The sequence below is a fragment of the Bactrocera dorsalis genome, chromosome 2 (assembly GCF_023373825.1).
Source record: "Bactrocera dorsalis isolate Fly_Bdor chromosome 2, ASM2337382v1, whole genome shotgun sequence".
Taxonomy (NCBI): domain Eukaryota; kingdom Metazoa; phylum Arthropoda; class Insecta; order Diptera; family Tephritidae; genus Bactrocera; species Bactrocera dorsalis.
Genome location: NC_064304.1, coordinates 14352607 through 14375501, shown reverse-complemented (window position 1 = coordinate 14375501; position 22895 = coordinate 14352607). Strand labels below are relative to the sequence as shown.

The following is a 22895-nucleotide window of genomic DNA, read 5'->3' as shown; positions in this document are numbered from 1 at the left end:
CGTCAGTTTATGCTGTCACCCGACAACCTCTTTCCTCAAGTTCTTTAAATAGGTAAATCATTAATTACCGATACTCAAAGCTGTGAGGAAAGTACCCCATGGGGCGTGGTGCCCCTATTAACCTTTCGGCATATCTGTGCACTGCCCTACTACGTCCATTCTGTTGCAAAGAAGGGTATGTATAAGGCTGCATAAGGTGCTTGGTGTTCGACTCCACCTCAAACTCAAAAAAAAAGGTGTTTGCTTTTTTTTAAGTAAATTCCGAATTACTTTCAAATTCAACTTTCTTCAAGCGATTGCACCCATCTCATACCACCAGCTTAATAATTTCTCACCCGTTTCTCCGATTGTTATACTATGAAATAAAGATTGCTTGTTTCCATTTTATCTAAAGAAGCATATTTCCAAGAATACAAACAAAATAGAATATGAGAAGCCAGATCAATGGCACGGCGTTCGTCAGCAGGGAGAGAGAGGAATGCAGTATAGCAAATTTGTTTATGTGTAGGTATATGTCAAGTCCATCGTCTCGCTGCATATTGGCTTGCTTACGCTTGTTGCATTGTTGCATAGTAAAGCTTCATAAGTTGTTGGACAATATTGCAATATTCGCGTACGCTCTAATGTAAACGGAAACATTATTAGAACAAACTGTTCGATATTGCAAACAAAGCCATAGAGAATACTTTTGCTGCCTGCGCTGTGTGTGTGTGTGTGTGTTGACGTTGTTTACAGTTTTTCTCTCATCTCTGCGCCATTACAACACAATTGCATGCTAATAAATACAACAATAAGCATATTATAAAGGACCTGCTGGGAAATTTGAACTAGAGCGTTGAGTTTGGACTTAGAATTGGCGCAATAACTAAAGTAGAGAAAGTATTTGTGTTCAAGGTAGAGAGGTTAGTTATAACATGTTTAAGTGTATGCTTTTGAAAACTTATTATAGCACTATAAATTTTGCAGCAGTAAATAGCGAGAACTTATTCGAATAACTTACTTATAGAGAATACCTACCTACCTACCTTCCTTGCCTGGGGAGGTATTGATAATTAACGGCAACACCCAAAAGTAGCGACAATAATTGATCACTGTGTATAAACTGAGAGTCCAGTGAAACTCAAAGCTAAGAAAGTTTTTCCAGAAAGGTGCTTAGAACTAAGGATATCACAAATCTATAGAATAGAGGCTTTGGAAATCAGGTAATCAATATAAGGAAAGTCTAAAAAAGGTTAGACCTCCGAGATCACCAAGTAATTTTCTTATCATTTTCTTGTTCTCAAAAACTATATTTAAGAATTTTGGGGGATATTCACATATTTCGTACCTTAATTAACAAAATTTGTCTCAAAAACGAGTTTCATATTAATATATACCAAAACACACTACCCCCAAAAATTACCAAAACCTACCCGTTTAACAAGTAATTACTAACCAGTACCATTCTACCACTATTAGCGTTAAAATATTCGTGAACTCATGTCCCCCATGAGTCAAACTGCTGTGAAATTTTCTTGAAGGATTTGTCCACACTGCTTGGAAATTCCAACTGCAAACCATTCGTGCGCACATAAATATATATTTCAATATAAGTAATGGCTATGTATGTGTGCGTTTTTATTATATTCTTGTTATTTCTTAGCTTGCGAATATATTCCAGTTAAATTCATGCTACTTTTCGTTGCGCCGCCCGCGACGGTGTGGGTGGTGTTTATTATTGCTTCACGACGTACTTGTCCGTCGTCAGTGAAAATGTCCAACATCCTGTTTGCCGTGCGCTAAGGAAACGGAAGCAAGTGAGGCGAAATTGGCAAAAATAACGTCCGCAACAAGTAAAGTGATAACACGGCATAAAAGCGAGTAGTAAAAGGGGTAGAAGAAAATGAAAATCGTTGCACAAATATTTTGCAATAATTACCAAAAGAAAAATTCAACGTGCTTAAGCATACGCCGGGATTAAGCTTTATTAGCTGATTAATTTTTAAAGTGTAACGATTTGTTGGAGTTTGAATAGTTGACGTTTATGCTTACAGTTAATTGTTGACAAATAATTATTGTAGCTATGGGTGAGACTCAGGGAAGATTAAAGTATTTGGGGGCTTTGTAAAGGATCATTGAAACTGCTTCTGGTTAGTAATATTTTAAAAAAATTTTTAGGAGCTTTATTGGCGTCTGGAGACTCAAAATCTTTAGAAGTTTAACTGAATCCGTGAATCAGATATCTTTAGAAAAATGATCAGATTGAGAATAGCGGAGTATTATATCGCTAATGGTGAAGGGCTATTAAGACATTATTGTCTTGTAATCATCAGCCAAAGCGCGTGTACTTTTTTCAAAATCTTAGCAAAGACTGTTAGATCCGATTAGATTCCAAGGCTAATCTTCCTGATCGAGATCATATTTTGACTACTACATACATTTACAAGTATACAGTCTTTTGTGAAGCCACAAAATAGAACTCCTGTTCTTAGATGTTATACGACAACAAAGTGCCTTGAAGGCAATACAAATTTACATAAGCGTTTTACTTATGTTCCTACCAGTTCAACGAGATATCTGGAAGTGTAAACCCCGAAGAGTTTAAGCATTGAAATCTTTGAACTACATCTTAATCCATGCCATGTGGCATCGGGTAAAATGCACAATCTTACTACATGAATCTCAAACAGGTATCAAGTTAGAGTTCCTGCAACCATCGAAAGCTCCTTGCATCGCTAGCCATTAACCTAGTGCCAAAAGGATCTTGCGACAACGCAAGACCTAATGCTGACATAGTGCTGGTTAAACCTCCATCGAAACCCATTATTCAATAGTAAAACCCACGAAGAAATCGGAGCATTAACCCGTTCAACAAATTACTCTAGCGAGACTAGTTGGGACGTTGCCTACCCTTGCCAGCTCATTAATTATGCAGTTACTAGCGAATCCGCTGTAGCCTAGCACCAAACTAGTCTTATCACCAAGTGACTCGGTAATATTGATATCGAAATTAGGCTTTCCTCACCCAGCCTTGAATTAACGATTAATGAGTTAGTAAGTAGTAAAGAGTTCCTCTGCAATATTAAAATGGTCTGACCAACAGGAGCGATTACAACAAATATCTGCTTTATGAAATTGTCAACCATGACTTGTATTAAGGTCTGTTGAAAATTAGAGTGCTAATAAATCAGCTCGATTTCTTTTTCATAGCCAACACGGGTGCTTGCAGAAGTCCAGACGCTGAACCTGACGGTTTCGGACGGATGAGCCTCATCGCGGAAGATGATTTTTCGATGAAAATCCGTATCATTTTGTTGTGAGTTGTTACTCAGCCCAATTCAAGAACATACGATGATTCTGGTGGTAAAGCGGTTTCAGTCCTTGAGTCAATTTGATCTTGTAAAGATGTAGGTCAAGGTCTTTTCGCAAAATTCGCCACAACAAGGTCACAGAGATGCCCAACGCTTGGGAAGGAAGAGTGAGAGACTGATTTGGGTCTTCCTCAATTCATGCGCTAGCACCAGCAATATTCTCGACTCTATGGGCACTTCTTTGTCTTAATGGCACGGGAACATTTTGTACTATGCTTGTGGATTGAAATTTGTCCACTATACGTTCAATTGTTGATCTGACTGGGTGATTATGACGACCATAAATTGGACGTAGCGCTCTTAAAGTTGAGGCTACTGACTCTGAGTTTCGTTGGAAAATTTCAATATTTCCGACTCGTTGTTGGATAGTATATCTTTTCATGATAAAATGGCAAACGTTACTGAAGAGAATTGTCAAAAGAGCGAGCATTTTTTGCGATAGCTATTGGTGCCAGAAATCAGGTTATGGAAATCTTAGAGAAATTTTTTTCCCAATGAAATAATAGTTTAATGGTTGATTTTACTTCATATACATTCTAACCTAGATTTTAATGTAGGTTAAACTGCAAGTTAAAGGTAGGAAAAAAAAAACACTCTAAGCTCTCTTTCTAGTAAAGAGATTTATTATCCTCCCAGTTTGGCACCTTTTAATGTAGGGTAAGAGTTTGAAAAGTATGGACCTCAAATGTTTTCAGAACAGCACAGATTTATATCGGAATTACGACAGGGGAACATCCCTCAGAACATGTGACAACAACTACAACCATATCGTAAACTTCCTTAATTGATACTACCTAGATTCTTAATGCTCTTGTGCTTGGGGATATCCGAAACTGGAGCAAGTTTGTTGTCCCAGTGTGTTGAGAGCATGAGATAGTAGAAATTGCGACTGAGAAAATAATCTTATTTTTCCAAACACAAATTAAACTAACAGTTTTACTACAGCGGAAGCGCTTTATTTTAAACTAAGCGAACCAACTGGCTTCCTAATTAATTAATTATTTAATTCTATACAAGCCCGCACGCAAATAATCGAAAACTGATTTGCTCTGCTCATTTGTACGTGCTCTCTCCTACAGTTTTCGGCTCCTGACTTTGCTTATTTTCGCTCCAAACACCGTAAATTGCAAATGAAAATTGCTAACCCGTACCAACATACGATTAGTATCAGCTGCGACTCTTCGCCTCGGCAGGAAAAAAGTTCACTTTGCCGCGATTTCCCAGCCATCGCTGACTTGCATACAAATTTTACTTATGTTAATTAAAAATTCTCAGCATATTTACAGACAATATGCAATTTAAACTAAGCATTACTATTTGCTATTTGATGCAGTTAAAGTGGCGGAGTGTGCCGCGGCTGGGAGAAGGAAGTGGGTTGTAGCGTTCTCGCTGGAGAGTGAAAAATTGAAATTCCATGCAATTTTCACTATAGTATGCTTTAATACCAAGTACAGGGATGCATGCAAGCGTTGCGCTTTATGCTGCTTTCTGCCATTATGTGAAAGTAGGAAAAATAATTCGCATTCAGATCCATATAGAAAATATTTACCACATCATATAGAATTTGCGAAAAAATGTGTTGCAAAAGAATATTTTTGCTATGCAAATAACGACATGCCGACGGGCAGATTACAAGTTGAAGAGCGAAATTTACCAAACGCATGCTGCAAGTGAGGGGCGGAGGAGCAGGAAATTTTATAGCCAGGATAACAACAACAAGTGATATGCTAAATAACTGACAGCAAACATGAAAGGTTACACACTAATGCTAATACATGCGAGTGTTTTCTAAAATTTTACAGCAGCCTGTAGTGAAGAATTGTAGCGGGGCTCTCCTCTGCGCACTCTCGCCAGAGAACTAGCGGTGTAGACAAGGCAAAGTCGGAAGTTGCTGCGTCAATTAAACAAAATATCGAGATTATTAGCTTAGATAGAGAAAATGTGTACAGGAAATTTCTTTAATTTTTACTTTCTTGGCACTAGTTTAAGGTGCCGACTCTCGATTTTACGCATTTCTAAGCTGAATAAATATTTTCGGTGAGCTCTGCTCTTCATCTCTACCTCTCAGAGACCTAATGTTACTTTAACACCATCATATTATGTTATTATACATTATCGTATATCTAGCGATCTACTGATAAAGAAACCGGTATAAGCATATGCCGAGTCTTACGTTCTATGGTAAGGGTGCCAGGTCACAGCGGAATCGCTGGAAATTGTAAAGCTGATGAGCTATCAAGGAAAGGCACTCTAGAGCCGCTATCAATAGAATGGGAGAGGATACGTTTTACTACTACAATAGATAGCTGAGCCTCGCTGGAGCTTGGCCAGCCATCGGTACATGCGCTGTTGTTAGATCGATCGCAAGTGATCCCTAACCCACAGTAAGACATGCCTCTCCCTACTCGTGGGGCTTTGATCAAGTTATTGTCCTATTGGCGTTCATGCTATAAGGCTGGGAGTCCTGCCAGACGCCATCTGAGAAACTGTATGGAAGAAAATGAGGTGGAAAGAGCTCTACACTTCCATCTTGACTTTTCCGCGATTTGGAGGTCAAGACGTAAGCTCTTGGGAGCTCATACCTTCAGACATCCCACCAAACTGACGGGAATGGATCCCGCTCTATCCCACACCTATCCTAATGAAGTTCTCTCTTCGAAGCGATTTTCGAAATGTTGATATTAAATTTATCTTTGTTTTTGAACAAACCTCTATCAACCAAAACAAGATGGGAATGAGGTTTTCTCTTCGAATCTACTATCCAGAGAAACTTTACTGAAAAATAGGGATCAAATAATCCGATCCGAACATTATTAATAAATCAGAAACCGAAGTCAAGAATTAATGGCAAGAAAGAGAGTAATAAGGATTGTTTACCAATCATCAACGATTCTTTAAGGCACTGTTGTTCTTCTAATGGTAAGTGGGAGATACTACCACAATGAATAGTTCAAAGAACCTGACCATTTCATGAAATTTCGTCATTATTTTATGACTACTAAACTATTTCGTATCAATGGTTTAGTGGTCGGAACATCGCCAAATATTAAAAGTCTGACCTTTGGATTTCAGCATATGTTTGGATAACTTTTAAGAGTGGCTGCGATTAAATATCCCTTCCATAACACAATCCCATGATGTACAATTTCGGTCACGCTTTTATGGTTTTTATACTCTCGCAACAAAGTTGCTAAAGAGAGTATTATAGTTTTGTTCACATAACGGTTGTTTGTAAGTCCTAAAACTAAAAGAGTCAGATATAGGGTTATATATACCAAAGTGATCAGGGTGACGAGTAGAGTTGAAATCCGGATGTCTGTCTGTCCGTCCGTCCGTCTGTCCGTCCGTCCGTGCAAGCTGTAACTTGAGTAAAAATTGAGATATCGTGATGAAACTTGGTACACGTATTTCTTTGCTCCCTAGGAAGTTAAGTTCGAAGATGGGCAAAATCGGCCCACTGCCACGCCCACAAAAATGGCGGAAACCGAAAACCTATAAAGTGTCATAACTAAGCCATAAATAAAGGTATTAAAGTGAAATTTGGTACGAAGGATCGCATTAGGGAGGGGCATATTTGGACGTAATTTTTTTTGGAAAGTGGGCGTGGCCCCGCCCCCTACTAAGTTTTTTGTATATATCTCGGAAACTACTATAGCTATGTCAACCAAACTCTATAGGGTTGTTTCTTTCAGGCATTTCCATATACAGTTCAAAAATGGAAGAAAGCGGATAATAACCACGCCCACCTCCCATACAAAGGTTATGTTGAAAGTCACTAAAAGTGCGTTAACCGACTAACAAAAAACCTTAGAAACACTAAATTTTACCGAAGAAATGGTAAAAGGAAGCTGCACTGCAAAAACCGTATCTCAGGAACTACTCGACCGATTTCAATGAAATGACATGTACGAAATATGGAGGGATGGTCTTCTTCCAATATAGCGCTATTTTGAATTCTATCTGATGCCTTCTCTGTATAGTACAATATATATACATTAGGAACCAAAATAGAAAAATATGTAAATGACGGATAATGAAATCTCGATTATCACTTTATCATGCGAGAGTATAAAATGTTCGGTGACACCCGAACTTAGCCCTTCCTTACTTGTTCAGATATACTCTTGTTATTCAAGATTACTGATATGTATGTACATACTCAAAACGGTAAAAGATGTTCTTAGGTTACTGAGTTTTGCATGGTACAAGAGACGAACATTTGTAAGAACCATGGAGTTTGTATTAAAAAGGTAGAACTGGCCTGAATGAAGGATTTTCCGTAAGGATGGATGGAAACTCATTAGAGGGATAGTAGAGGATTTCAGCACCTCTTATTGACTGACTCAACAAATTCTGTTAATGCTTTGAGCATGGAGCGTCTCCATCTATAGAACTAATAGAACCAAAAGGCCTAAATACTTTGCTAAAACGACATCGAGTGGAAGTCGCAGAAGAGTTGTGTAAAAACTCAGCTGAGGACATTATATTCTTTATTACTGGTGACGAAATGTGGATTTAAGAATATGGCGTCTAAACTGTACAATAATCTTCTGAATGGCGCTCCAAAAATTAGCTGAACGGAAGAAAACCAAAATTCGCTGAAGGCATTGAAGGCTTTCCCAGGCGAGGGTTATAACAAGTGTATAAAATTGGTAAAATTTAGGATTCGGTACCTTATTATGAAAAACTTCTTTTGTCAGCCAAAATCAGAGCCAAATTTGAGCAGGTTGTACAGTGCTTACTTGTACTTCAAGCTAGTTGGAGAGAGAGTCAAATTTGCTGTTTTTAAAATACAGAATTTTTCAATAGAGCACTACCATGGTAGACAAACGACGCCGCATTTTTTCCCGCTCTTTTAACATTTCTCTTCAGTAAGGTTCGCCATTTCATCATGGAAAGATATACAATCCAACAAGGATTCGAAATTATTAAAACTTACTATCGAAATTCGGAGTCAGTGGCCTCAACTTTGGGATTTAGTTCGGTTCACATAAATGTATCGAGGTCAGTTTACAAACAGTCGCTAAAATAGTCAGAAATCAACATACAGCAACCTTCTAAACACCAGAAACAACAACATATTTTACCGTTTTCACTTCGTGAACATTAAAATTTTCTCGCTTGGCATTCAAAAGTGCATAAATCTCCACACAGGCGCACACACACAGACACATTCCCAGTAATCTTCACTCACGTGCAAAACATCAATCTCGCATTTGAACCTTTGAAGCGCTGAGACTGAATTTTGATTTAGTACGAGTAACGGAATTAACTACAAATGAAATGTAAACCAAGTCAACACTTCAAAAAGCAAACTCAAACACACACACATACATACATATATAAATTTATATATAAAGCAAATCCGGCATAATCACTGCTGGCACTATGTCGCTTGCTTTGCCCAAAAGTCTTTAATATACACTCGGGTAAAAGCGTGCACGTGTATACGTGTATGTATGTATGTGTGTAGGTGTGAGTGTGTGCGTTTGCGCCTGTCTGAGCATTCCATAAAATGTGAATCAAAATTGCTTGCAAAGGACATTGCATATTTTGCGTCACAAAGAATTTTACATCCTGAATTACAGTTATTTTCATTTGCATTTTAGTGCACAACCAGGTTGTTGTTGTTTTTATATTTTGGCTTTCAATCTTTTGGTTTTTTTTTTGGTCGGCAAGTGAATGGGAATGGCAATGCGTGCGGAGTGCAAACTACTATACATTCACACACACACACATATAGGCATCGAAGCAAAAACACATAAAAACATATTTACATACAAACACACACACATATATACTCATATGAATATAGCTACACATGCATAATAAATACTCCACTCGAATGCGTTGAAAGGCTGGCTAGATGGATGACCTTGCTGATATTACTGTCCTGTGCTAAATGCTGACAGCAACACCCGCTTTCAACACACCTACTCTCTCGTCTGTGTCTGTGTTGTTGCACGCACGAGCAGCGTATACATACTATATACATAATTGCACAAACAAATGCTGGAAAAAGTTTCGCCATGCAATTTGGAAGTAGGACAGAAATACAAAATAAAATTCACCCACGTGAAACGGAAATGCATAGCAACGAAGGATGACAACTGTGAGAGCAGCAATTTGCAGAGAAAAGTTGTCAAGAAAAATTTGAATTTATTTGTGGCAATTAAATGGGCTAAAGTCAGATGGCTTTCGGAAAAGATAATATGAAAATTACGAATGCTTTCTAAATTTATCAGGGAAATCTGGTTAAAGCTTTCACAAAAAATAGCATACATTTCGATTTCTCACAAAGTAACTGCTATCGTTGCTTAGGGGCTCGAAAGACAGTTGCTTTTATAGTTAGTTTCAGAAGATTCTTATTATATAAGTTTAGCACCATCATTCGAAATATGCTTATAACAGCTGAACATATTTGACTCGAACTGGTCCGAGTGGCATAAAATATTAATGGGAGGTCATGAAGTGATCGAAACTTGTCTTTTGCGATAACATCGAAAAAGTTAAGAAAGGCGTACTTGAAAATTGTGCTGTTAGCAGCAGAGAAAAAAACAGAAGATTTAAACATTTCTTATGGATCGACTCAACATTTTGGTCAATGTTTCGGGTATCAAACGTTTCAATGCTAAAGTCTTACCAAAAGACTTGAATCTTTGGAAGAACGATATCGAGTGAAGATAAAAAAAAGATGATTGACAGCGTAGGTGAGTAACATACATACATCAAACACTCTTCATTAGTAAGGAGAAGTGGATTTGTGAATCTGACGCTGAAACTGTTCAAAAATCTGGCGAATGGCGTTCCACAAAAAAGCAGATACCGAAAAAACCAAAACCTATGTTGACGATCACCGTTTTCTTTGATTAACGTAGTTTGGTTTATTATAAATTCTTCCACAGTATTAAACGGTCAATAAAGAACAATACTTGGCGATTTTGTGGAGTCTACGAGAATAAATTCGTAATTGAGCAGATTCTGACTCACTCTTTGGCCAAAAACAAAACGAAAATCATCGCTAGTGGCTTAGTCGCCAGATTTAATTCCATACCTTTTCGAAACTGAAAAATTCGTTTCGGGGAGCACACCATGGGACTATTGAAACAAGTCATTCACTGAAAGTTCTGAAGGTTATCCCAACCGAGGCTTATAAAAAGTGTTTGGAAAATGGGATTATATTGAAACTGCAACACGATACTATCTTTATTTTACTACCTTGCTTCGGATTGCGATTATTGAACTCTGACTCAGTTCTCTCACCAAAATAATGAAATATAATATATTTCGGAGATACAGATTCAGACTGTAAAATATTCTTTTTTAATGGAAATATAAAAATATGTTATCAGGAATAAAACCTATTATATCCATAAGATTTCGACGAAGTGCTTACAATAATCAGCGGATTTTTTCTCTCAGACCTCAGCTTTTTTTCTTCATATGAAACAAAATATTTTCGATTCATATACATACAGGTGTGCAGTTGAGATCCATTAAGACCAAAGTAACGGTTTTTTTCAATAGGGACGATACAAAGGCAGACCCCATAAGGACAGCAAACGACCCCATATTTTTACAAGATCAAATTGGCGCAAGAACTGGAGCCGTTTGACGCCGTATGTTCGTGAATTGGGCTGAGCAACAACTTGAAAATGATAAGGATATTCATTGAAAAATCATCTTCAGCGATGAAACTCATTTCTGGCTGAATGGCTTCATCAATAAGCAAAATATGCATTATTGGTCAGGCAGCAATCCACATTTACTCCATGAGTCATCATTGCATCCCGAGAAAATTACGATTTGGTATGGTTTATGTGCCGGCGGCGTGATTGGGCCACACTTCTTCCGTGATGATAAAGACCGGGATGTTACTGTGAATGGGAATCGCTACCATGATAACCGCATATTTTTGACCCGAATTAGATGATAGGGACTTGGACAATATGTGGTTCCAACAGGACGGTGCCACAAGCAACACCACCACCAGTTTGGTGAACGTGTTATCCCACGAAATGGCCCAGTCATTTGGCCGCCTTGGTCGTGCGGTTTGAAGCCGTTAGATTATTTCCTGTGGGGCTACATCAAGTCTAAGTTCTATGCCAACAAGCCAGCGACGATTGATGAACTTCGTTCAAATATTGAACGTTAAATTGCAGCAGTATCGGTCGATGTATGCCTGAAAATCGACGAAAATTACGTTCAGCATCTTGACTTCTGCAAGCATGCCCTTTTACAGAAGTAAACAATTTCATTGTTATCCCAAACTACTTATTCAAAACCCCGTTAGTATACCGATACCAAACAGCTGTTTAAGTGCTGAACTCCCTTGTGAGCAAAAAGGCGAAATTTGTGAGACATAAGCACATAGTTATACCGTATCACTAAAATGACTATGATACTCGTATTGGAGTGGGTTTTACTCTCACCTGTTTACTGATAAATCGTTCACTCATTTGAGAAAAAGACAAGAAAAAATGTGAACTTCGGTTGCACCGAAGCTAAAATAACCATGAGAAATACAAAAGTTTTCGAGAACTTAATTTTGATCAATCAGTTTTAACGACAGCTCTATGATATTATGATTCGATACCGGAGGTTCCGACAAAATTGTGCAAAATTTCAAACTGACATATCAACAATTGCAAAACTCAACTCAACGTGCAGATCATTTAGGTTTTCTTCTGGTTATTACAAACTTTCTTGTTAACTGAACTTACGCTATTCAAGGTATAAAGTTCTGTTCTTGATTCTGTTCTTTGTTCTGTTGTTTATTTGTTGATCCACCAAATCGTTAATGCAGCGTTAAACTAAGTAAGCTTGAGTTCGAGCATACTTTTAAGCGCAAACGGTTAATTAATATTTAGTAAAAAATTTTTATAAAATCATTAATTTAAAACGCTTCATAAAGACCAACCAAATGTTCCATTGTGTCCAATAATCTTCAACAGAAATCTGTTAATGCCACTGGTGACCGTTGAAATTGATGTGCTAATTGAAATTTCCAGTATACAAACAAAAGTTTAAAAAGCACGCTGGGACTTAACGGTAAACATATTGTTCGCACATTTTCACGCCTAAAATGTTGATTTAAGCTTACATAATTGAGTTTATTAATTTCATTTATTTATTGGAGAGAAAAATGCTCCGTTAAAAGCCTCGAAAATATTGTCACGCAAAATATTTTAAATTTCGATTATATGAATAAATACCAGCATTTTATGAAATACCATTAAATAGTGCATAAGTATATACTAAGAAATTCTTTATAGTTTACGAGAATAAATTTTATTTATTACTATTAATACTGACATATGCTTGCATTGCTATGAGTTTGGATTTCTATTTAAATTGAATATATTTATAAGCGTACATATACTTCTATTTGCCAGCTTCTGTTATGATATCTGAAGTTTGAAATTCACAGTAAGAAGTTTTAAGTACTTGAATTCATATGAATGTAATGTAAACACCGAGAGAACTTCAACCATCACCATGGCAGGCCCCCACCCGCTCAGCAGCACGAGAAGTAAAAGTTAATTGCTGCCATATCTATGCAAAAATAAAAATAAAACAAAAAAATGATAATAAAAGTAACGGACTTCTCTGCAAACAGTTTGTATATTTCACATGTGTGTAGTTATGTTCAACGCTGAGTGGGGGGGCTTGAGTTGAATGGGTGTGGTTGCAGTTGCCATATGTCAGTGCGTATGTCAACTGGTGGTGTATAAATCAACACAGATGGTGTGTTAAATTCATCCAACTCCAGCAGAGCATGGCAAGTGCAACAGCCGCAACGACACGTCATTGGTGTAATGGAGCTGCCAGCATAGTGTTGTTGTTGTTCTGATTTGTACTATTGTTGTGTGTGTGTGTGTGAGAGGAAAAAAAATTTTAAGGACTTAAAGGAATTTAAATTGGGTGTGGAGTTCGTGTTGGGAGAGAGACTCCGTCACCGAGAACTGAACTCCAGTGGATGAACGTCTAGCCACAATCCACATCAAAGTGAAGTTCTTCAACATATCACTGATTTGCGCACACGCTCCGATGGACGAAAGAAGGACGATATGACCAAGAATGCCTTCTATGAGCGCTTGAAGCGCACATATGAGAGCTGCCCCCACCACGATGTCAAAATCGTGCATGGCGACTTTAACGCCAAGATGGACAAGGAAAGTATATTTGGCACAACGGTCGCTAAATTCACCCGTTATGATAAAATATCCCCAAATGGGTTGAAGCTGATCGGCTTCGTCGGGTCCGACATATGGTTACCTATAGTACTAGATTCCAGCATAGGGAATATGCTACTTGGCTGTTCCTAGCTCTAAAAGCCAGCAGCGAACTCGATCCACCATCTTATTGCAGCGAAGATACGCACCCGCCTTTGTTCAGCAAAAAACGCTTGTCACCACACACAAGGAAGGTTCGACGTCCAGAAGCTACAACCACAACAGGCATCGAAAAGATTTTCTGCTGGACTAGCTCTTCTACTCCCTGAGTGCACTAATCAGCAACGCGGTATAAGGGATGTGGGATAGCATTTCAAATTCCTTACGTATAGCCGCAAACGAAACCATTGGTTCTCGAGAAAGGCAAAAGAACAGCTGGTATGATGAGGAGTACCGTATCGAAGTGGAGAGAAAGCAGACTGTCTACCTCGCATCATTACGATCGACCACAACACGTGCGGGATGGGACACTAGGAGATGTTGAACCCGATTCTCTGATCGATAACGATGGAGAAGACATTCCGTTGCTGAAGCAGTTCGAATAGCAATTACTCGTCTGAAGAGCAATAAAGCGGCGGGGGCCGATGGATTGCTGGCCGATCGGATATAAGATTCTATCAAGCTTATTGTGTGAAAGATAAAACCCACCGTTAACAAACTGAACTTCTGCTTTGCAGTACCGAAAAGCTGTACCGCAATTCTACCAATTATATTATCTGGCTTTCTCTCTTTCCCTGCGACAAATTTTCAATTGCAATAAATACCTTCAAAAATCACAAATCAAAACCTCAAACAACAGAAAATCACAGCTTCACAAAAGAATATCTTCCGTCTGTACAAAAAAAAGTTGCGCTGGAGGGCGGCATTGTGTGGAAAATTAAACTTAGCCCGCGTGGCAATAAGATAAAAATTAATAATTTATGAGTAAATAGCAGAGCATAAGAGGAAATGGGTCACCAGCGCTGCGGACGCATGCATGGGCAGCTCAATTGCCTGTGGAGACGCGCGGACGCCAGTGCGGGCCGCTGTGGACCACCGGGTGCGTCCTGCTGTTATCAACAACGAGCGCAAAATCGAAAGTGGGACACGCGCAGCATGCAACGGAGCATGTAAATGTGCAAACACATGTGCTGGTGGGTGGGTGGATGTGTGTGTGTGTTTGTGTAACTGCGGCACATATGTTTGCTTGTATGCGTGTATGTAAGTGGACAGCTGAGCTTGTAAGTCGCACAAACAGCTCGACACATCAGCTCTTTCGGCATGCCAGCGCGTTCATCAATGCAATAATGCGTGACTGTGGCCCGAACTTTGCGTGAGTATCAACATTTGTGCCACTGATGTATGCATGCATCAATGCGTGTGCGCGTGTGTATGTGTGTGTTCACCTGACGCTCAACTATAGCATGCACACGAATTGTTGTTATTGACGCGTGACCCAATTGTAAAACCCACACGCAGCACTGCAAATAAAAAAACGCACATGCGATTCCTATGTATGTATGTGTGTGTGTGTGTGTGTGTTCAAATGCAGATTCGCTGCAGCCACAAAAAGCGGCAAAAACACCAGCAGCCAGCGGACAATCAACAATCCAGCAGCGCTATTTGTTGATGTAATTCCAGCAGTTAACGCTGCTGTTATTGTTGTTGTTGTTGTTGCAAGTGCGCACTCCTTTCATCATCAGCGCCACATGTTTCGGTGGGCGTCGCTGGTCGTCGGGTTTATTTATTTATTTCACGCCATTGTTTGGCACTTGCTTTGCTTTGGTCTCAGCATTTTTGTTCTCCTTGCCTTGCCTCGCCTCGCCTTACCTTGCCTCTCCTGTCATTCCTTTCGCTTTCCAATTGCATTTGCACGGATTCGTGTCCTTGCAGCCAACAATGCTTGTTACAGCTAGCGTGTGTTAGCATTACAAGCACACACATGCATATGAGCGGCTATTGTTTGTATGCATGCATGTGTATGTGTGTGTGTGCGTGTGGAGATGCTCATGTTTATGCACTTAAGCGCTTACGAATGCTTGCGTGCGCTTAAATATGTGCCGATGCATTAACACATTTACCTTATGTAACTACACGGCCATTCGGACACAAATCCAGTGCGCTAGTGTGCGTGCGCTGACGGTGCGATTGTGAAAAATGTGATTTCGCAAAATTGGTTCCTTGCAAACTTTGCACTTCCTCACTTACGGACGCTTCTTCTTGTTATTGGTGCGTGTGCGTGTATGTGTGCGTGCTTTGTATTTGCTGCTGGTGGCACGTGACATTCGCACGGTGAGTGAGCGATGCGTCATTAGTGCAACTCTAACGATCGCAATTGAGTGTCAATTGGAACAACATCAAATACTAATGCTGATACACAGCTTTGAATTGATGTACCGAAAATCTATACTTATATTTATATGATTAGCGATTCTGTTATAACCGTACATATTAATATTTCTAAACAAGAATATGCTTTATATAGATATTTCTTCAATTTTGTTAAAACGCGAAAAGTGTAGATCAACATTTTTCTGCATTCGTCAAGTGGTTTGCTCTAGTTATATCTCCCATTTACTAAATTCAGCCTAAAAGTATGCTACTTATTATCAGCTAAGCAATTAAAACCACACTAAAACTTTGAGAGAAACATTGCCTACAGTTAGGCGAATAATATAATATTTTATCGCAGACACGCATCTTCCTTAATTAATTTACAGAACTTCATAACAAAACTTTAACGTCAAGAGTATTGTTTTCAACAGAAAAGTTAAATTAAGCATTTGTTTTATAATGTAGATAAAGGGGTTGGGCAAGTATGAAATATTTCTTTTTGCCTGATATTGATACTAGGTTTCTAGACATCTCCAAGAAAGACTCTTCCGGTAAGGCTCTGAATTGTGACGGGAAGGTCCTTCGCTTTTTTCTTTTAAATTTTTTCCTAGACACCACAATGAGCTCTAGATTGTTCCAGGTAGAAAAATTCAAATCCGACCACTTGAAAAAAAAATTGTTTCATAGGCCTGTACGAGGGCTGCTATATATATTTCTGGCCTAATAATGAAAATAGGAATATTTATCAACGAAAATGGTTTTATTGTTTTTCAAAATATTCTCCATCAAGACTTATACACTTTTGCATTGGGTGCAAGTCAAGGCTGTACGGTGGATGACCTATCAATTCGACGTTTTGGCCGGTCAAAAAGGGGCTGGTTTGAGCCGATGTGTGAGAGCTCGCATTGTCATGGTGCACAATGATTCGTCTTCTCTTGTTCGTTTTTCGAATTTCTCCGAAAACTTCAGGCAAACAAATGGTGGTATGCCACTCAGAATTGACCGTCCTACGTTGCTCAAGCGGAACAGTCGCCACATGACCAGTTTTGCCGAAGAAACAGGCGACCATTTGCTTGAAGTGCTTTTTCCACGAACAACTTTCGTTATATTTGGCTCGTCTTGAAAGACCCACACGGTCGATTGCTGTTTTGTTTCGGGCTCATACGAATAGATCCATGTCACAGATATTAACTGTCAGAAGTTTACTGCTCTACAAAAATTGCCTCATATTTAAAAAAAAAAATTTATTGTTATTTGAGTATTAAAATCTCGATAACGCTGAGTTTAATCGAAAAACTATTAGAGAAAATGTTTAGTAAACAAGTATTTTTGAAGAGCAGAGAGCATAACGTCGTAGAATATACCTCTGAATCTAGGGTCGATTGAGCCCGTTGAAAAATGTGAGAGGATTTTAGTTTCGCTCATATGATCCCAAAAAAGAGGCTTCTATCACTCGAAACTCAGCCGGTTTACTGAAAAATAAAGAAACCACAGCAAGAATGTGTATTATATGCGAACAGATATCATTACTATAAAAAAATTAAGTTATCGGTATGAAATTTTACATACGTATGGTGATCACGTCTAAAAATTGTCAAATCGGGCTATAAATACTCAAGTTTCCAGATACCGAAGATAGCGACCAAAGTACCACGCCATGACAATCGGGTCTATGTAACCGGAATGAACCCGGATATATGTATATCCGGCAATCGGCAGCATTCCTTCCAATTCACTTCAGAACTTTTTTTTTTCGCTACAAGAACCAAAACATTGTCATAGCTGAGATTTACCTAAGTGTCTGAGATATACATAATTGCAATTCAGAGGGAATCTTTTCTCGTTAATGGTGTATCGGTGTGTCAAAAATTATTAAAATTAAGTTAGGACTTTCTCCTTCCTTTTTGAACCTTTGATTTGCTTTATGCCATAAAGTATATGTTGTATTGGTCAATAAGTGAAGTATTTTAGCAAGAGTAGGGGTTTTTGACTTCGCTAAAGGTAGATAAAAGTTTTATTGACTTCAGGAAGGGTTTGTTGTGTCTGCTTATATTAAACCATAGGTTAATTAACTTTACCAAATGCCATTTACTTCGAACTTACATTAAAAAATCTACTGATAACATATACATCAGTCAATAATAACCATAAGTTATTTAGCTTATATTATTAGATATTCAGTAGTTTAATGCAAATGACCAGGATCAGTTGTTGAAATATTCCAGCTTCAAAATCTAGACTGGAGAAGACACCGTTTTGCTTTCAAATAAGTTTTAGCTCTGTTCTGTTTTTTAAAGCTTATCGAGAATAAATATTTTTTATATTAACTACTTTTGAAAATTTGGTGAACGAATTCGAAATGAATTCGAAATAAATATTTTGTGGCTTCATTAACCCAATGAGAATTACGAATGGCTTGTTAGACCATTGAAATCATAGCAAATGAACTGCAAGGCCGAACTGAGTGGAGCAATAAGTCATTTGTATATATGGTTTAATAGAACTAGTGACTTCTTGGAATGTTAGAAATACTAGGTAAATATTTTAAAATACAATCCACTCAAACTTGATCTAGGGGTTCTCGAAAAGCTCCAAGAACAAGAGATTCAAGAACTGAGAAAAAACAACGGTTTGCGGGCCATATTTCTTTAAGGCTGATGCCGGTGAAAACGTAACCGTCAACGGCGACCGTTCACGCGCCATGATAATCAACAATTTGATTTCTGATATTGAAGCCCGGCGACATTTGATTTCAACAAAATGGGGCCACTTTCCACACATCGTATGTAACAAATGATCAACGCGGTGAGTCCGTCTTTTTATATGCGAAGTAGTCCTTGAGGCTTGAGAAATCGAAAAGTTAACGTTATTGCTTGCTTCAGATTCTAAGAAAAATATATAAGCCAGGACGATTGTTGCGACCGCAGGACGGCAATGCATAACAGGACTATTTCTCGCAAAGAAGGCAAGACTGACCAGCCGGATCGTGTTGGTAGATCACGCCATCTTCTCATAAACTTTGTACAGGATCTACCGGCTTTTAATTCTTAAATTGGTCCGACCATTATGCCAACTGTCAAGTGCCATAAAAGTCTTTACTACTTTAACATTTCTTTATGTTCCCTACGCACACACACATACACATACGCACCCTTCAACAGACACAAACTCGCCGGTGATAATTCAATTCAGCGCTGCACAGGGGTGCATTATTAACTGCCAGTGGTGCTTTATGACACCGATTCACGCACGTTCCGCCGCTGCGGTGGACGCACGCACGCACACTCACGCGCACCAAATAGCGGACACCTCGTTGCATGAACGCGTACCGATGCAACAACCGCATTGTTGTTATTGTTATTGCAGCCAGCTGCTCTGGTAGCACACACTCAATGAGCTATGGACAATGCGCAGTGGTCGAGAGGCAGCTGGGTCGCCGGGCCGCTGGCAGATGCTGCTGTTGTCCAACTCGCCGTATTTGCACTTTGCCGGTCACTCACGATTTGAGGCAGCCATTAATGCACTATTTGCAGAAATAATAAAGATAATGGTTTTCGGCTGCTCGCACCCTACGCGCCTCGCCGCAGCCACTCCCCTGCCTGCTACGCGTTTATAGCATTTATAGTTGTTGTTTGTAAGTATAGTATATAGGTCAATGGCCCCATTCGGAGGAGGGCTACAATTTCGGTGCATATATGCATATGTGTGTGCGTGTCTGTGTGTGTGGATTTGCTGCATGTCCCATTTTTGTGGATAATTCCTCTTTTGTATTGTGCTGCCGCGCATATGTCCTGTGCACACAGCCTCGTGCATCAGGCGACAAATACGAATAAATGTTGGGATGCATTGGGTCGTACATACGTATGTGTGTGCGTGTGCATGTATGCAGATACGTGGTCTTATGTCAGTTGGCGTAATCGATGTAATCAGTTTAATTTATGTTCATTTTTACTCTTCGCTTTGCACACTTTTGGCGCGTGCGCATGCGTTTGTAAACTTTAATGTCAGTAATTTGCTGCCTGACTACACGCGTGTATATATATGCACATATGTGTACAAGTGTCGTGAATTCATGTTTATTGTTACAACAAGGTTTTGTTGAAATCTGTAATTTTGTGGAAATAAAGTTTTGTTTCTTTAAAGAAAGTCAGAAAACTATCTTCTAAAAAATTAATGAAGAAAACATAAGGAGCTATTTCTGGACATAAAAAAAATATGAAAAAAAAATTAACTTCGATTGCACCTACATAAGTTAAAACATCATTTACAGGTTCAAGTTTTCCTTACAAGCGCTTGATTTTGATAGTTCAGTTTGTATGCCAGCTAAATATTATAGTGACCCGATCTAAAAAATTTCTTCAGATATTTTAAAGTTGTCTCAAAAATTTATTCACACGATATTAGAAATATATTTTCGAATAAAAATTTTTTCTACAAAAACTTGATTTTGAACGATTATTTTGCATGGCAGCTATTTGCTATAGTAGTCCGTTATCAGCAGCTTTTCAGAAAGGAAAGGACGTGCGCATAACTTCAGAGCAATATCTCAAAAGCTAAGAGACTACTTCGCGTATTTACAGACATACAGAAGAAACCATGCTAAATATTCGTAAAAAAAACCAGTAAGATCGCTTCAGCAAAGTTTTAAACCTATTCATCATTATGTGGTAGTTGTCCGTGCTAACGAACATGATTTATATGTACGGCAAAAAATTAACTGAAATCATTGCGACAGTTCGACTGACCTCATAATGGATTAAACAGAAAAGATAGAAATAGGTCTGGAGGTGGATAGACGTAATGACAGAGATGGAGAAAAAGAGCTCGCCACATACATATATAAAAAGATAGGGATAAAGACATATAGAGATATATAAAGATAGAAAGAGATAGATGGGAAGATATAGAGATAAATAAAAGTTAGAAATAGGTCTAGAGAGAGACAGGTGTAATGACAGAGATGCAGATAGGGACATAGATATGGATAAAGATACATATAGATATAGACACATAGAAAGAGATAGAAAAATGTTTATTAATCTGGAACTAAAGATAGATATATGATATAGACAAAGTTAGAGAAATAGTTAAGAAAATAAAAAAGCAAGTAAGAGATAATGAGAGAAGCACTAGGAGAGTACTTCTACAATGTGCAAAACAATACATTCGAAATTACTAATGACATATTTTTCAACTGTAAACGATAAGAATCTTAGGACCATGAATAATACCTTTATGGAAAGCATTTTTGCAATACGATTAAAACTACTTTTTGTCGTGCACTGATAAATAATAATATTTAAACGAACGAAACAAATCTCACACCTGTCTCATTGCGAAATATAAGACAAATTACATTCTAGAAAAATCAAAAAAAAAAGAAAAAATAATTCAAACAAAACGCTCAGAGCCCAAAAGGGAATTATATGACCGACCTTTGTGGCAAATTTTAATTTTTTCATCCCCATTTTCTTTCATCTTCACTAATGGAAATCCGCCTGAAACCTTAAACGCTCGCATTTCAGATATGATATTTCAATTTTGAGCGGCACATGCCTTATCATAGACTTTTTACCCAAACATAGTGCCACATTTACCACATATGAATGTGTGAATATATGTGACATGTGTTTGTTGCGTCCCAACCACTTAAGTTTTATGTTGACCCCAAAAGTGGGTCAACTTGTGGTTCGCACTACAGCAACACACGTGACAATGGCATCGGTTACTCACTGAAAAATAAATCCAAGCTTACTTTTGTATTTACTGCCTAAAAAACACTACGTGATTCCTCTCCGCAATCCAACCAGCCGCAGCACTCTCCATTTCATCGCACCAGTGCGACGTGCTTCGTGGCAAAGGTGTCAGTTGGACAACAAGCAAATGAATTTGGATTTGGTGGTGGGGCGATTTGTGGAAAAATCGTTGGTCAAATGCTGACTGCAACTGAAGTTTATGTGCAAATCACGTACGCGATGCCGCTGCCGCCCAACGCCCGCCAAAAGGCGCAATGTGAAGGCGACAACGCCAGCAAAGCCATCAACAATTTGACAAAAGGCCAAAGGGAGGAGATAAAAACGTCGGTTTCTCTGTGTCTATGGCTCATAGATCTAAGTGTAAATACATGTATTTGAGTTATCGGTTTGTGCACTTAAAGTATCTGATTGCTCCATTTGTGATTTTGGTTTTTAAACCTTAAAGCTAAGCGATGCGTTATTAAAGTTTCTTTGAATTCAAATATCGATTGGTGTTTGAAAGTTCTGAACCCATAAGTTGTAATTAATAATTTCTAATCTATAATCTGTAATCCATAATCTATAATCTATAATCTATATTCTATAATCTATAATCTATAATATATAATCTATAATCTATAATCTATAATCTATAATCTATAATCTATAATCTATAATCTATAATCTATAATCTATAATCTATAATCTATAATCTATAATCTATAATCTATAATCTATAATCTATAATCTATAATCTATAAGCTGTACTCTATAATCTATAATCTAAGCTATAATATATAATCTATAATCTATAATCTTTGAACTCGAAAATTTTAAATAAAAAACCAGCAACTGGGAAGCAACCCCTAAATTATAAACATAAAATCAATATTTTAAGCCTCTAATGTTAAAATTAAAATCCGAATTTTCATTAAAAACTTACCCAAAAGCCCAATATTCAACACCGACTTGGTTGTATTATGTCAGCACCTGGAACAAAACAACAAAAATTTGCCATAAAATCAAATTTTTTTATATTCAAATTCAAACTTAAAATATAAAAGCATGTGTGGATTCCCATACAATTCAAAAACAGCTTTTTGTAAATCCCTAAAGTTTAAAAAAGTCAAAAATGGCCAGTAAATAAAACCCACTAAACCAATTGCTTTCCAACTAATCGCTGGGGGAGTTTTCATCTATGCGTCCATGAAATAGAGCGAAACACACACGCTCGTGCAACAAACGGCTTAAAGCCCACTTAA

At 38.1% G+C, this 22895-nt stretch overlaps 1 protein-coding gene across 1 annotated transcript in view; it reads right to left on the bottom strand.

The window, feature by feature from the left end:
• LOC105227625 (neural cell adhesion molecule 1) overlaps nt 1-22623 on the bottom strand; it is a 291474-nt gene extending 268851 nt beyond the window's left edge. The window contains exon 1 of the mRNA XM_049448693.1: nt 22577-22623. The gene's annotated coding sequence lies outside the window, so the exon portion shown is untranslated. The remainder of the gene's footprint in view (nt 1-22576) is intronic.
• Between the last annotated feature and the right edge of the window lie 272 nt (nt 22624-22895).